At 39.8% G+C, this 13,009-nt stretch overlaps 1 long non-coding RNA gene across 1 annotated transcript; it reads right to left on the bottom strand.

Annotated features, from left to right (window-relative positions):
* Positions 1–2,270: 2,270 nt before the first annotated feature.
* On the bottom strand, positions 2,271–6,120 carry LOC145449583 (uncharacterized). Its single transcript, XR_013918296.1, has 4 exons — positions 5,674–6,120; positions 5,282–5,432; positions 3,463–3,642; positions 2,271–2,570 (listed from the first exon to the last, which is right to left on the bottom strand). It is a non-coding gene; the product is annotated as an uncharacterized LOC145449583 (long non-coding RNA).
* Positions 6,121–13,009: the final 6,889 nt, after the last annotated feature.

Raw genomic sequence — 13,009 nt, 5'->3', positions numbered from 1 at the left:
CGAATTACCAATAAGGATGGCATTTACACGTTGTCAGAGGACATTTTCGATTTCCTTAAAAAGGAGGACAAATCTTCCTAAATTAGGGTCACCATATTTTGGAATCCCGAAGCGAAGGTACTTAAAAATCATAAAAGTTAGGTTATCGAAATTGAAAACAGCTGATTTTGAAATATTTACTGGAAATCTTGTTGTGTTGACTAAATAAAAAGTCATCAATTTGACTCGGCTCACGCATTATCCGCTTTTTACGATACTTCTATGGTGTCGGTTGCTTGAATCCCGATTGACTTGCTTGAACGTCCGCATTACCTATCTTATGCCGATTTTCCGTAAACCCAGTTCATTAGACTAGCTATATAAGCTGTAAAGGAGGACAATTTGCCATAAAGGATGACAACTAGGCGCCCTCGAAGGACATTTTCAATTTCCGCAAAAAAGAGGACGAAAAACCCTAAAGAAGGACATATGGTAGCCACTAGCCATAGCCTCTATACAGATCAAATGGCGAGAAGGAATCTAGATAAACTCCAACACTTAGGTAGGCATTTTCGAGTCGACCTCGAACCTGCGACCCATTTGTGTTGCAGCGGAGCACTACCACTACGTTCCTTGCCGCCCAGGCTATACCCAAAGAGCTATAGGGTAGGGGTTGTTCCAAAATAAGTTTTTTTTTCGGATTCCAGCAATTTACTGATAAATTGTCAGGTTACCCTACAAAAAGCTGCACACCAAATTTGGTTCAATTCTAACAACTATAAGCCGCCGCAGAGCTAATTTAAATTTTTAATTTATTCAGAAGAATCTAAACAAATAATTTCAAAATTTTCTGTCAACCCCATGACATTGTTGAGTTGCCTTCAAAAACCATGCAACACAAATTTGACTCAATTCCAACAAGTAGAAAGGGCGAGTTATTCGAGTTTTTCGTTGATAATTCTCGGATCGAATAACAGCATGCTTCGACTAAATAAGTAATTACAGGTGGCCCGCCGACGCTCACCCTCCAGAAACTCGTGTATAGTCTTGTCGTGTGATATGCACATAAATAGCTCAATATCAATAATTGCGTGCCTTCTAAATCTTTGAAAAAACCGCTTCTATCAGTTCTACCAGTAAATCTTATATTGATAACGTAGGCCTACATATGCAGGACCGTAGCTGCAGCACCCCAAACCCCCCAATTGGGGGGGGGGGGCGAGCAGCTCGAAGGGGGCCTAAAATCATTTCGTGAATTAACGTAAATCATAGAGTATTTTTTGGAAATTTATGCAACTTTTTCAAAAAATTTTCGTGCTGCCCGCAATTTATTGTTATCATATATTTTGATTATCGGGTACCTTCCCCCAACAAAAAATAAGCATGATTTATAGAAATGGGTACTTCGGCGTCGGTAATTACCGCGCCACGACACACCACCAAGACACATGAAGTTATGGGCCCTGTAACATGCGACTCAGAGAAGTGCGTATATGTGATCGTATATGCGAATCGCATCCAAAACCCCCGATTGGAGCGAGCTCGAATGGGGGCCTGAATTTATTTCGTAAATAAACATAGATTTATAGAGTATTTTTGGGTAGAATCATTAAACCTGAAATTTTCTTCGCGGGATTCAATGTCGCACTGCCTGAATTTTTTTTAAATATGAGTAGTCTACCTCATCCCCCAGACAAAATTACATTAGTTTAGAAATAGGCATTTTGACGCTCCATGTTCAATGCCCCACCTCGTGATGAAATTTCAACTTGGAATCTTGCGTCTCCCACGAAAGACGTTCTTCTTTTTGTTCAGTCTGATTCTGGTACATTTGTGCAATTTCAATTTTTTTCTTTACCATATAGAAGCCGGGAGGTTACGAAATGCGAACATGCAATAGATTAATTAATAACCACGCCCGCCCTCTCGTATATGGATGGATAATTAATTAATTAATTCTATTTCATTAACGTGCCCTAAATCTTCGAAGACACCACCTCCCTCCTTAGCTCTACCGGTAACACTGATCACGTGCATGGGCAGTTATATGATATGCAATTAGTAATATTATTGACAAAATCCAGGCAAGAATTAGGGAATTTCTTCGCGCCGATCCCAGTAAACACAGTACAGACCAAACATGTAGAAAGCCGAGCCCGACATAGTAGATATTAGATCTCGGCAGGTCGTAGAAAGGGGGATTTTGTGTCGATTCAATTCAATGTCTTTTCCATGTCCTTCAATAATGTAAATATTATGCAGATGCTACAGCCTTTAAACATGGTGAGTAGAATGTAGATCCTACATTAAAAGAACATCCTGATATAATAACCTGTTTTCTACCACTGGGCATAACCTGATCACGGCTGCGTACACACACACACACCACATTATCTACTACATATTAATCACATTTGCGGTAATTTAATTCAAAGCCAATTGGCAAGTAAATAATGCCGGTGTAAAAAATGAAACGAACGAAATTACTTGTAGGGCCAAGTAGCAATGAATGAAACTATGAGAACAGTCAGTAATCAGAAGGTTTCATCGTCTGATGATGATAATCCCTCTGGCGTTTTCTTTTCAACACCCTGTAGAAATAAAATGAAAATGACGATTATTAGCTAAGACATTCGTACTGCGAAAATGGCAGGGGTAGCGAGAAACGAATGACTCCTACATTTTTTTCACCCATACTTACTAAAATGGATTTGATTCTGGACTATTTCCACTCAAGTTTTCAAGTTTTTATTATTATATTTTTTATTATTATATGACTAGAGAACTGACTTCAATCGCCACTTCTACTTGATTATCAAGATCAACGATGACTACTTCAGCAATCTTTGAAAACAGCCACTAACACAAAAAGAATTCTTGACTAAAATTTCTTCACATTCTGTCAAAAATGATCAATTCAACAATCCAAATGAATCAGTTATTTGGCAGCTAGTTGGAGAGATATATACTCAAGTCTAGAAAGTGGAATGATACTCTGCCTGGAAAGCTGAAGACCTAACAATATTGTGTACAGAGAACAAAACATTTGAGTGGCGGCACTGGTATAGACATTAACAAATTATTAGAATTGACAGCAAGATAACCAGCAAGACATTAAAATGAGAATTAGTGCAGTTTCTTAGGCTGTAGTGATACTCAGCCAGTAATTGATCTAGCAGAGAGCAAAATGTTGTAAAAAAGCGAGCGAAACCTCCGACAAATGATACGATAAAACATTAGAATCGACAGTCTTACTAGAAGCAGAATAACAATCATGAGGGGTTAGAGAACAGAAGCCCGGGAAGTGACCATCAGAAATTACTGCATACTGGCCGAACAAATCCATGACGACTAACAAATGGTCTTTTAATAGTCAATATTGATACCAAATGACACCACCCCTATTTCACCGCAACATTTAGCAAATACAGCGCTGGAGTCAACCTTATAAAGCGCTAACCAAACGCCCATTATTTTTCCCACCTACTACTTCGCGCTTCGCGGATGGAAATACGCATTAAAGCGAATGGACGCAAATTGTCACACTCTTGCTATTTCTGCTCCCTTTTTCTCTTCCTTCCTCTTGAGGAGAGAAACAGTCGGCCGCGTTTACGGATCGTGAATTCCCGGCTTAAGGGTGATTCTTCCTCCAATGGTCAGCACCTTGAAAATTGAGAACAATGTTGTTGCAAAATGCATGACAATTTGAAAGTTACATCATTCTAATTATTCCAGTTATGGCCGTGAATCGTTGCAAGTGCGGTAACCATAAGAATTATTACTATACTTCAACTACAAATACGATATATTGTATAAAATAATTACTAATTCTTTTGCGTTGATCGAGTCCCAAATGGATGAAATATGTCAAAGATTTGCTAAATTTTTTTGTATAATTTGACAGATTCCGAAATCTTCTCAATCTGCACCTTTCAAAAATTTGATCAAGACTCCCAACATTTTACAATTCGAAGTTGGATGGCTTGACCAATACAAGCGAACAGTTTGTATCGCAATTGACAATTATGTAGAGAAGGCTGCGAGACATGTGAGTAGGCCTACCCTAAAACGTTTCTCTGACATGGACATTAGGGCTCTTAAAAAATGACTTTTTTTTCTCAAATCGTTCTTGCTACTTGATAAAATTGTTAGGTTACCTAATTCAAGCCTACACACTAAATTTGGTTCAATTTCAACCAGTAGCCGCATTGCTACAGGAAAAGAAAGTTTCTATTTATTATATAAAAATAAATAGAAAAAATTTGAAAATTTTCTGTTCACCCCATGAAAGTGTTAGGTTATGTATAGAAACGATGTTCATCAAATTTGGCTCGATTCAAACAAGTGGAAGCAGAGTTATTGCCATCGAAAAATTCGGATTTTAATAAATTAGTATTTACGGTAGCACCACTATAATAAATAATTGTGTCACGCTGTCATACTGTTTTACGCAACCGTTGTTATGCACTGCATTGTTGCTGTGTTCTGGCTCCATTGATGGTATTTCTAAATTCGACATTAATGCGTCATAATTCTCCTTCTGGTTTTGAATTCAACTCTGTTTTGCTTCCTTTATCGTGCCGGTAGCTCTTTAATAGGCACGCGAAAAGTACTTCGGGTTTCAATAACGTTTATCATGAAGGTACTTTTGAAAGCAGTATTAAAATTTTGTACCACCAACCAGTTATTTATTACTATTTATCTTCAAAGTAAATGCTTATTGCATGAAGCAGGGTTGTAAGACTCGAGTCAGGATTTTCTGTTGACTCGACTTGACTCAGGTCATCTTCTCAAAAGTACGGAAATGACTCGACTCATTTCGCATGACTTGAGACTCCGACGGCCAAGACCGACATTTCATTATTATTTCAAAGAATAGTACAGCAAATCGCTATTGGGATTTCGTCTATTGATACTGGTATTTGAAAATGCGGCCAGAAACTGCTAAAAGTAAGGAAAATTCGTATATTATAAATGCGACCCACTCGATATCACAAAAAATATATAAAAAGTTGGTTTAAAAAGACTTACATTGGAAACTGAGCAGCTAACACAGTGACTCTGGCTCGAGTCATAATACCATAACTCGGACTCGGCCCTCTGCTCGCTGACTTGGACTCGGACTTGACTCGGTGGTGAATTGAAAATGACTGGAGTCAAAACTATAAAAGTGAGATTGAATTGCAACTCGGAGCCTTGTGACTAGGTTACAACCCTGGCATGAAGCCTCAATAGTTACAAGAGTGGGGTGACTAGACAAAGAACACAGTGACATTTGCAGCATATCATGAATGTCTCTTACTATATGTGATCTTGTTCAAATGGAGGTTGATGAAAGCGTATTTCCCATTCTTTCCGACTCTGCTATAATTTCACCAGACTGGCAACCTTCTTCATGATGCTTTTTGCTGACTGACCAATATTGTCGCCGCCAACGGTACGAGTGCAAATGTCTGATATGTCAATATAGGAACAGAATTAGTTGACTGTTCATGACCGACCACGTTCAGAGTTGCATCTCAAAGATGCTAAAATAAGCCTAAATATAATCCAAGCAATACGATCGTCCACTTTGACTGACTGAATTTCTAAAAACAAATAAACATAACACCTTGATAGCTTCCACATCTTACGTTTATATATACCGTCTGCTATCGGCAAGCATTTGAAAATAACAAAACAGATTCAACATACCACATCTCTTGCAAAGGCTTTTGCTTTCATTCAATATGTCATCAAACTTCTTTAAATCCTCCTTTGTGGTGAGTGGCTTCGTTTTATCATATACAATCTATGGCGGAATAAAAGTTTCGGATAAGTTCTAAAACGAACACAATTTTCCACACAAAAGTCAATTGCCACACGAAATGCCAAATGCTACGGTCCCATTTTACAAGGTATCGCGAGGTAACGTAGTGGTACCCTCCATTATAGCTAAACACCAATGAATTGCGGGTTCGAGCCTGACACGTCGACTCCATAATTCCTACTGAAGTGTTGGCCGTTTATCTAGGCTCCTCCTCGCCATCTGATCCGCATAGCCATGTCTTAAAAAGCCTAGGAGTGGGCCGTGCTATAAGTGGGCAGATGGTTGCCGATGAACTCGGCACTTGGTGAATTCGGCCCTCGGGAAATTTTGTATTGAAGTGTATTAACAGCTATTAATATGAATTATTAAACTAATAATAGTATTATTAAGTGATTCGTCAATCTTGTAAGGAGGTCAGGGCATCCGTAGATCACGCAGTCACGGCGTGATTAGATCACGGATTGCGTAGCCGCCGGAAATAACGCAGCGCTCATATACCCACCACGCGCGGTCTGCTTGGAATTGATGGCGTGAGTGACGGGCCTGTGTCGTGCAAGTTTTGAGAAGATGGATCTTGGCGTTGTATGTGAGATCGAAAATGTGGAAGATCAAGCGGCGCTTCTTCGTTTATCGATCACGACAAGCCAGTGTTCCTCATCAACAAATGTTTCGCATGATCACGTCAAAATAAATAATTTTTTGCCTTTGGAGAGACGATTCCACTCTGGGGTTAGGGTGTCTCGATAACAGGGTTGAAGGATCCCAAGATTACGAGATCTACCGCGAGCCACGACACGTTTAAATTTCCTTTTTGATACTGTTCATTCATATTAAATGCATTTCTAATGCGAAGGTGTTCTAGTGCCAATTCCACCAAGGGCCGAGTTCACCAAGTGAAGAGCATCGCGTTATTTCCCGCGATTACGCAATCTGTGATCTAATCATGCCGTGACTGTGTGATCTACGCATGCCCTGACCCCTGTACAACATTGACAACCACTCAAAGTGCCAAGTTCACCGGTAAACATTCCAGTAACCAATCATGGCGACCGGTACCGCTACCAGATCTACCACGGCCGAATTCACCAAGTGCCGAGTTTGTGCGGCCGAATTCACTAAGTGCCGAGTTCACTGGTAATCGGGCAGATACGGAATGATAATAATAAGAACCGGCCTGGTGTAAAATGACCAGTGTAGTCGAACCACCACCATGAACACCACAAACAAACAAACATCTAACATGGAAAAGAAATTACCTTAACAGCCTTTGACAAACACAGTTACCATTGAAATCAGCAATTTAGGTCCTATTCGAAAGCAGAATAACAACTGTTTTAGCGGACATATCAAATCAAATGTTGGAAAGTTCATGTAAATTAGCCCAAAATATTATCTTACTGTGACCATATTCTATCAATATGGTCTGGCTAGCCAAATTCTCTGGGCCAACATAAACAAGCTGCGTTTGGTTTCAACGATTAATAATCTTGTCACTGGATTCGAGGTATAATTGCACTCAAATATCAAATTTTGCTCCATTAATCAACATCAAGTTGAAAATGTCCATTCTTGCACCAACTTTTATAAAATCACGAATCAGTGTTCTACAGGTATGTATCTATATGACTTATATACCTAGAAAATTCAAGCATAAATATTATGATATACCGTAGGTATAGGTACCGGTAATTCAGATGTTTGAAGCGACTTGGACAACTAGATAATTATAGTGGTCTAATTTCACTAAATTAGAGCGAAATGCCAGCAATATAATTGTAATCTAATTCGAAAAAAACGGTTTAGCTCTAATTCTAGCCTGGAAAAGCTGAAACTTTTCTATAGTTGTCTACACCTGTTTTGCAGAAAGTCAAACAGCTCTAGGCGTCATATACTACAGGCAATTCGAAATACCCCATAAGCTATATGCTACTGCGTATATACCTTTAACCCGCTACCTCAGTCAGTCACAATTCCTATATATTTACGGCATTTACCATACAGAAAGAGCGAACTATGCCTGGCTGCGACCTGTTGCGCGTCAAATCTTCGTCCGGCGCGATGACGTAAAATTTGAATCGCCGAAATATTCTAGAAGTCACGCATGGATAATCATATTCCTAAACGTACAACATCTCACTTATTTAGTTATTCTCTGAATAAAACTATTAGCCATACACGTTGAACATGCGAGATTACCGAAAGAGCGAATATATATATAATGAAGATCACATATATCAGAGGAAAACAAAACTGTTCGACCTTAGAGCAACAACACGAATATACAACACCGGTGACATCCTCACGCAATAAAACGAAGGGAGAACATTGTTTTCTAATGGATAGAACGAAGCTACTGCATGAGATCGAACAAAACCGGATGGGAATTCATCGTGATTGAATGTACCGACAAAGTCATCCTTTCTACGTATTTTAGTCATACCAGCGAGAGATAGAAAATTTGCATTATTAGGTTAACTACCGGATATAACGAAGCCTAATGCATGAGATGGAACAACACCGAGTATGAATTTATTCTGATTGAATATAACCACAAGACCATCCTACTACGTATTTTAGACATTCCCTCGACACTTAGAAAATCAGAACCTAATCGAGATGATCCCGGATGATCCTTTTACGGTTTTGTGTTTGCTGGGATATAAGATATTCACGGTGTGCCTACTGCCTATTTCATGACAATGAAGTCGGACTTTCGAGTAGGCGTGACATGAGAGGAATATCCCAGGATTTCGGTTGATCGCCCTATTGGGTGCCCACTGCCCAAGACCAGTGCAAGTAACAATATTATTGACTAAATTCTACCATCAACTTTGAAAATTTCTCGCGCCTCACGTGGATGTAGCGACCAGGGCTGTGGAGTCGGTAAATTTTACCACCGACTCCGGCTCCGACTCCGACTCCACACATTTTCGAAATACCGACTCCGACTCCGGCTCCTGAGTCTATAAACGTACCGACTCCGACTCCTGGGTCTTTAAACGTACCGACTCCGACTCCCGACTCTGACTCCGGCATTATTACCGATTTACTTCGAAAATTATATGTCACATTGTCGGTTGAATGACTATCATACAACCATTAAACATATGCAAACATATGATTAACGGTGGCATGCTAAATTGTTTCAGTATGGCACAGCTCGAATTATCCACTATGTAATTAACATGAAAGAAAGATTTGCTAAATACCCTTCCTTTTTCAAGTTTTTATAACATGGACTCTCTAATATCCTGAAATGTATGAATCATTCAAATATGGCAGATATCCAATCCTGTACAATAAAAATGTAGATAAAAATCCAAGTGTAGCTCTTGTGTATGAGTCATCAACTAATAAAGAGATTGAACTTACTAATTTTGTAATTGCACACTATACCGATTACAAGAACACACACTCTTACTACTAATAGACATTGGTCATAAATGGAATTTAGTTAAGTAGTCAAAGACCATAGCCTATGTCTAGTCTACATGTACTTATTCAAGTATTCAAGGATTGGGACTTGCAGTCTTTCCTAATCATTTGTTCGACCCAAACAGCTAAGCTGCACTACAAATTATCATTATTATTATTGACATTTTTACAGTGGTGCTTCTCGCCTTTTCCATGCTATGTGCACCACGACACTAATTTTTGTAATGTTCATATTTCTTTGTTTTTTGGTAATCTTGCGGGGACGACTTCTTCAATCTTTCTCTCTGTCAATCATCATGCTCTCTCGCACCCATGCGTCCCCGGCGTGGTCTTTGCTGCCGACTTTTAGCACGGCTCACTTTCAGTCTGGGCTTTTCAATGTACTGCAACTGCAGTGAGGTCGGCGATGAGGAGCCCATAGAAACCTCCGACACATAGAAGTTGGTCCGAACCGAGATTCGAACCACTGCCATCGGTGTCGTGACGCTGGTGCTTAACCAACTGCGCCACTCGTTTCCCCACCCTACACCACAAATATTTTTAATTTTGTAAAGTGGGAAGCATCGTTTGGTCATATTTACATCATTTTTACAATTCCACAAAACCAGCCGATGCATTTGCTCTGTCACAATATCATGGTATAATTCCAAAAATTGCATCAATTTTGACTGCATCGCGAAAACGCATATTGCGATTTTCTTCCCCTGTGCAACTGAGTTGTGATTTGCAAGTAATGTCTAATTTTATCTATATCAGGGGTTGGCAAATTTTTCGGCCAAAGGGACACATGAGATTTACGAACCATTGCGTGGGCAACTGGAATGTTGGTAACCTTTTTTTAGTCGTCCGATAGGAGCCAGGGATATCTAGATATCCCTGATAGGAGCGAACCGAATTAGGTAACATTGCAAACAAGACTTATATTAATACGCTCTAAAATTGATAAGAATATGTCATGCAACTGTGCAGTGCGCAACCAGGCCCTGGTCGCGCGAAGCGCGAAATTTTTTTGCAAGATAATGACTGAATTATATCAATAAAGATGTTGCTAACATACATTGGGGGTCGCATCTATATACCACTGGGCTCATTTGGCAAGTACAGGATTATTCAACGTTTAGACCAGAGGTCTCGGCCCGCAAGAGCATTTTGTGCGGCCCGCGACGGGATTTGGAGATTTCAAGTATTCAACAATATATTCAAGTTCCCTATATCTTTTTTAGATATAAGAACTTAAATTTCACGCTAAAACTACCATAAAAATAACTGGAATCTCAACAAACTTCACTATCACATCACTTTAAAAAGCTACCATGCGGTAGAGGATCAACTATTACGTCACATTTCTAGTTCATGATGATAAAACATGACCCGTTGATGATTCGTGACTGAGAATTGTAATTTGGTTTGGTGCGACCTTCTCCTAAGATTACTCGATTTTGGATTGACTGGGTCATTAAATAAATATGACCCTGTGACGTAAGTAGTTAGTATGATCGGTCGTGACGGGCTATTGGTTCTTATGGGCGGGGTGGTGAGGTGCCTGAAAACCGGGGGTGGTGAGGTGACCCTTATCTCTTATGGCGGGGGTGGTGAGGTGCCATTGTGTCTTATGGCGGGGGTGGTGAGGTGACCCTTATCTCTTATGGGCGGGGTGGTGAGGTGCCTGAAAACCGGGGGTTGTGAGGTGACCCTTATCTCTTATGGCGGGGGTGGTGAGGTGCCATGTGTTCTTATGGATGCGGTGATGTGCCATTGGTTCTTATGGGATCTCTGGTGATGTGTCATTATTTCTTATGGGATCTCTGGTGACGGTACCCTTTCAGATATATGCTGTGGTGATGATGTGCCCACGGATTCTTGTGTCGTAATGAACTAATGTTGTTGGTATGGGCTGCGGTCGTGAATCGTACTTTCTGGTATAGGCAACTCTCGCACGATGTCGAATAGGTATCAGGTATAGCAAATAGTCACGTGATTGATTCTTAGTTAATGTGTATATCGCAAATTATTAAATATGACCGAATCCAGGTAATCCTAACGTTTACGGTGAGTGCGACAATGATATATCGTTATTCTTATGGACGCGGCGGTGACTCGTATTGAAAACTCGTGGTCGCGATTCGTACTTTCGGGTATACGTGCGGCGACATGCTAACGATGATAAATGTGTCTGTCATGTATTCTTACGGGATCTGTGGTGATTCGCCATGTGTTCTTATGGGTGCGGTCGCATGCGGCTATTGCGTCTTATGGGTGCGGTCGTGATTCGCACTTTCAACCATATCTCGCGTGGTGTTGAATAGTCACCAACAATAACCGCACAAACGGAAACGCGGCTTGCAAGAGGATTAAGCGGTGCGACCTATATTCCGAATGACCTGCGCGCTGAATCGTTGCCCATACAGTTGTGTGCTACTATCGATTATTACACTAATCCAGTCAGCGCTATTACATTCAGGAGTATTCAGTATTCAGCAGCGACACGAAAAGCAACCAACAAATAACCGCGCTCGTAAATTAACACTTCAAAAAGTGTAAAATAGATTGCAAATCCCGCGATCGCTAACAAGATAATGTCTCGGGTATAACCATTTTAGTGACTTGGTGTAAAAGACATACCGATCGCTCACAAGGTAATATTTCGGTAATTAGTTTGTCACAGAGCCGTCGCAGACGGTGATTCGAAAACCAACAATTTGACACTTTCTGGTGGTCGCTATATGTTTTGACACTTCGAACAGCGGCTGACTTTAGTTGCACGATAAGAATTATGAATTCAATCAATGTATCAATTTGTCAACTCGAAATGAAATTCACTACACAAACCGAGTTGGTTCGTATTTGAATGTGTTAATTCGGTACAATTCCAATTATTTTGAGAAATCTTTTCGTGATCTTTTGATTCGACCATAACCCGAATATTACTGACGCTGACTTTCAGCTACATTGAATTATTCGCACATTCCACGCCGCTGTTTTCGCACTTATAGAATCAATACCAACTATAATTCTACAAGAATCAAGAATCACAAGTATGTGCATTATACAGTTATTGTCTTTATCAACTCGAAATCAATCCCTTAACAAAAACACACATCTTATCACTTGTCAACTCTATCATGAAAATCCTCGAACCCGTATTATTAAGAATGTTATAGTACGGCGTCGGAAATCCACTCGCGAGATGTACTAAAGGTAAAGCCAAATAATCCAGAATGAAATATTCGGACTTGACATTGTGTGAATTGAAATATGTTTGACAAACATGACTACCAACTTTCAACCCAACCATAGTTAGAGATTATAAACATATTGATTTGAAACAAGTAATGAAACCTTACAACGCTATTCACAGTTTTCCGTTTTTCAAATAGAGTTTCAGTAATTACTGTCCCTATATTTTAATGTGTTACTACACACAATCAAGTCAATCAATGAAATCCCACCTGTTGTAAATATTTCACACTTGACAACCGCTTGTACATACCACGATCGAGTTGCAATGCGATGAGTTGAATCGGAATATTTCAACCTTCTTTGTCATATCGCGATTTGAAGTAGGATCGCCAGACAGACTGGGTAAACTTTCACTCCAATGCGTTTCAGATTAATTTATTCACACGATCACCATCTCGCTGTCTTCACACTTACACAATCGCGTACTGTTTCCACTCGCAACTTCGGTACGATATTTCAACTTGTCACAATAACTGATTATTCACATGTTGATTTGAAACAAAAGAAGCCTTGAACAAGTTATCTGGGTATTTTTTTTGTTTGTCG

The sequence above is a fragment of the Botryllus schlosseri genome, chromosome 11 (genome assembly GCF_051294905.1).
Source record: "Botryllus schlosseri isolate E-star chromosome 11, Bs_hap1, whole genome shotgun sequence".
NCBI lineage: Eukaryota > Metazoa > Chordata > Ascidiacea > Stolidobranchia > Styelidae > Botryllus > Botryllus schlosseri.
Note: the sequence above shows the minus strand (reverse complement) of the source record. Positions and strands in the feature narration are given on the sequence as shown.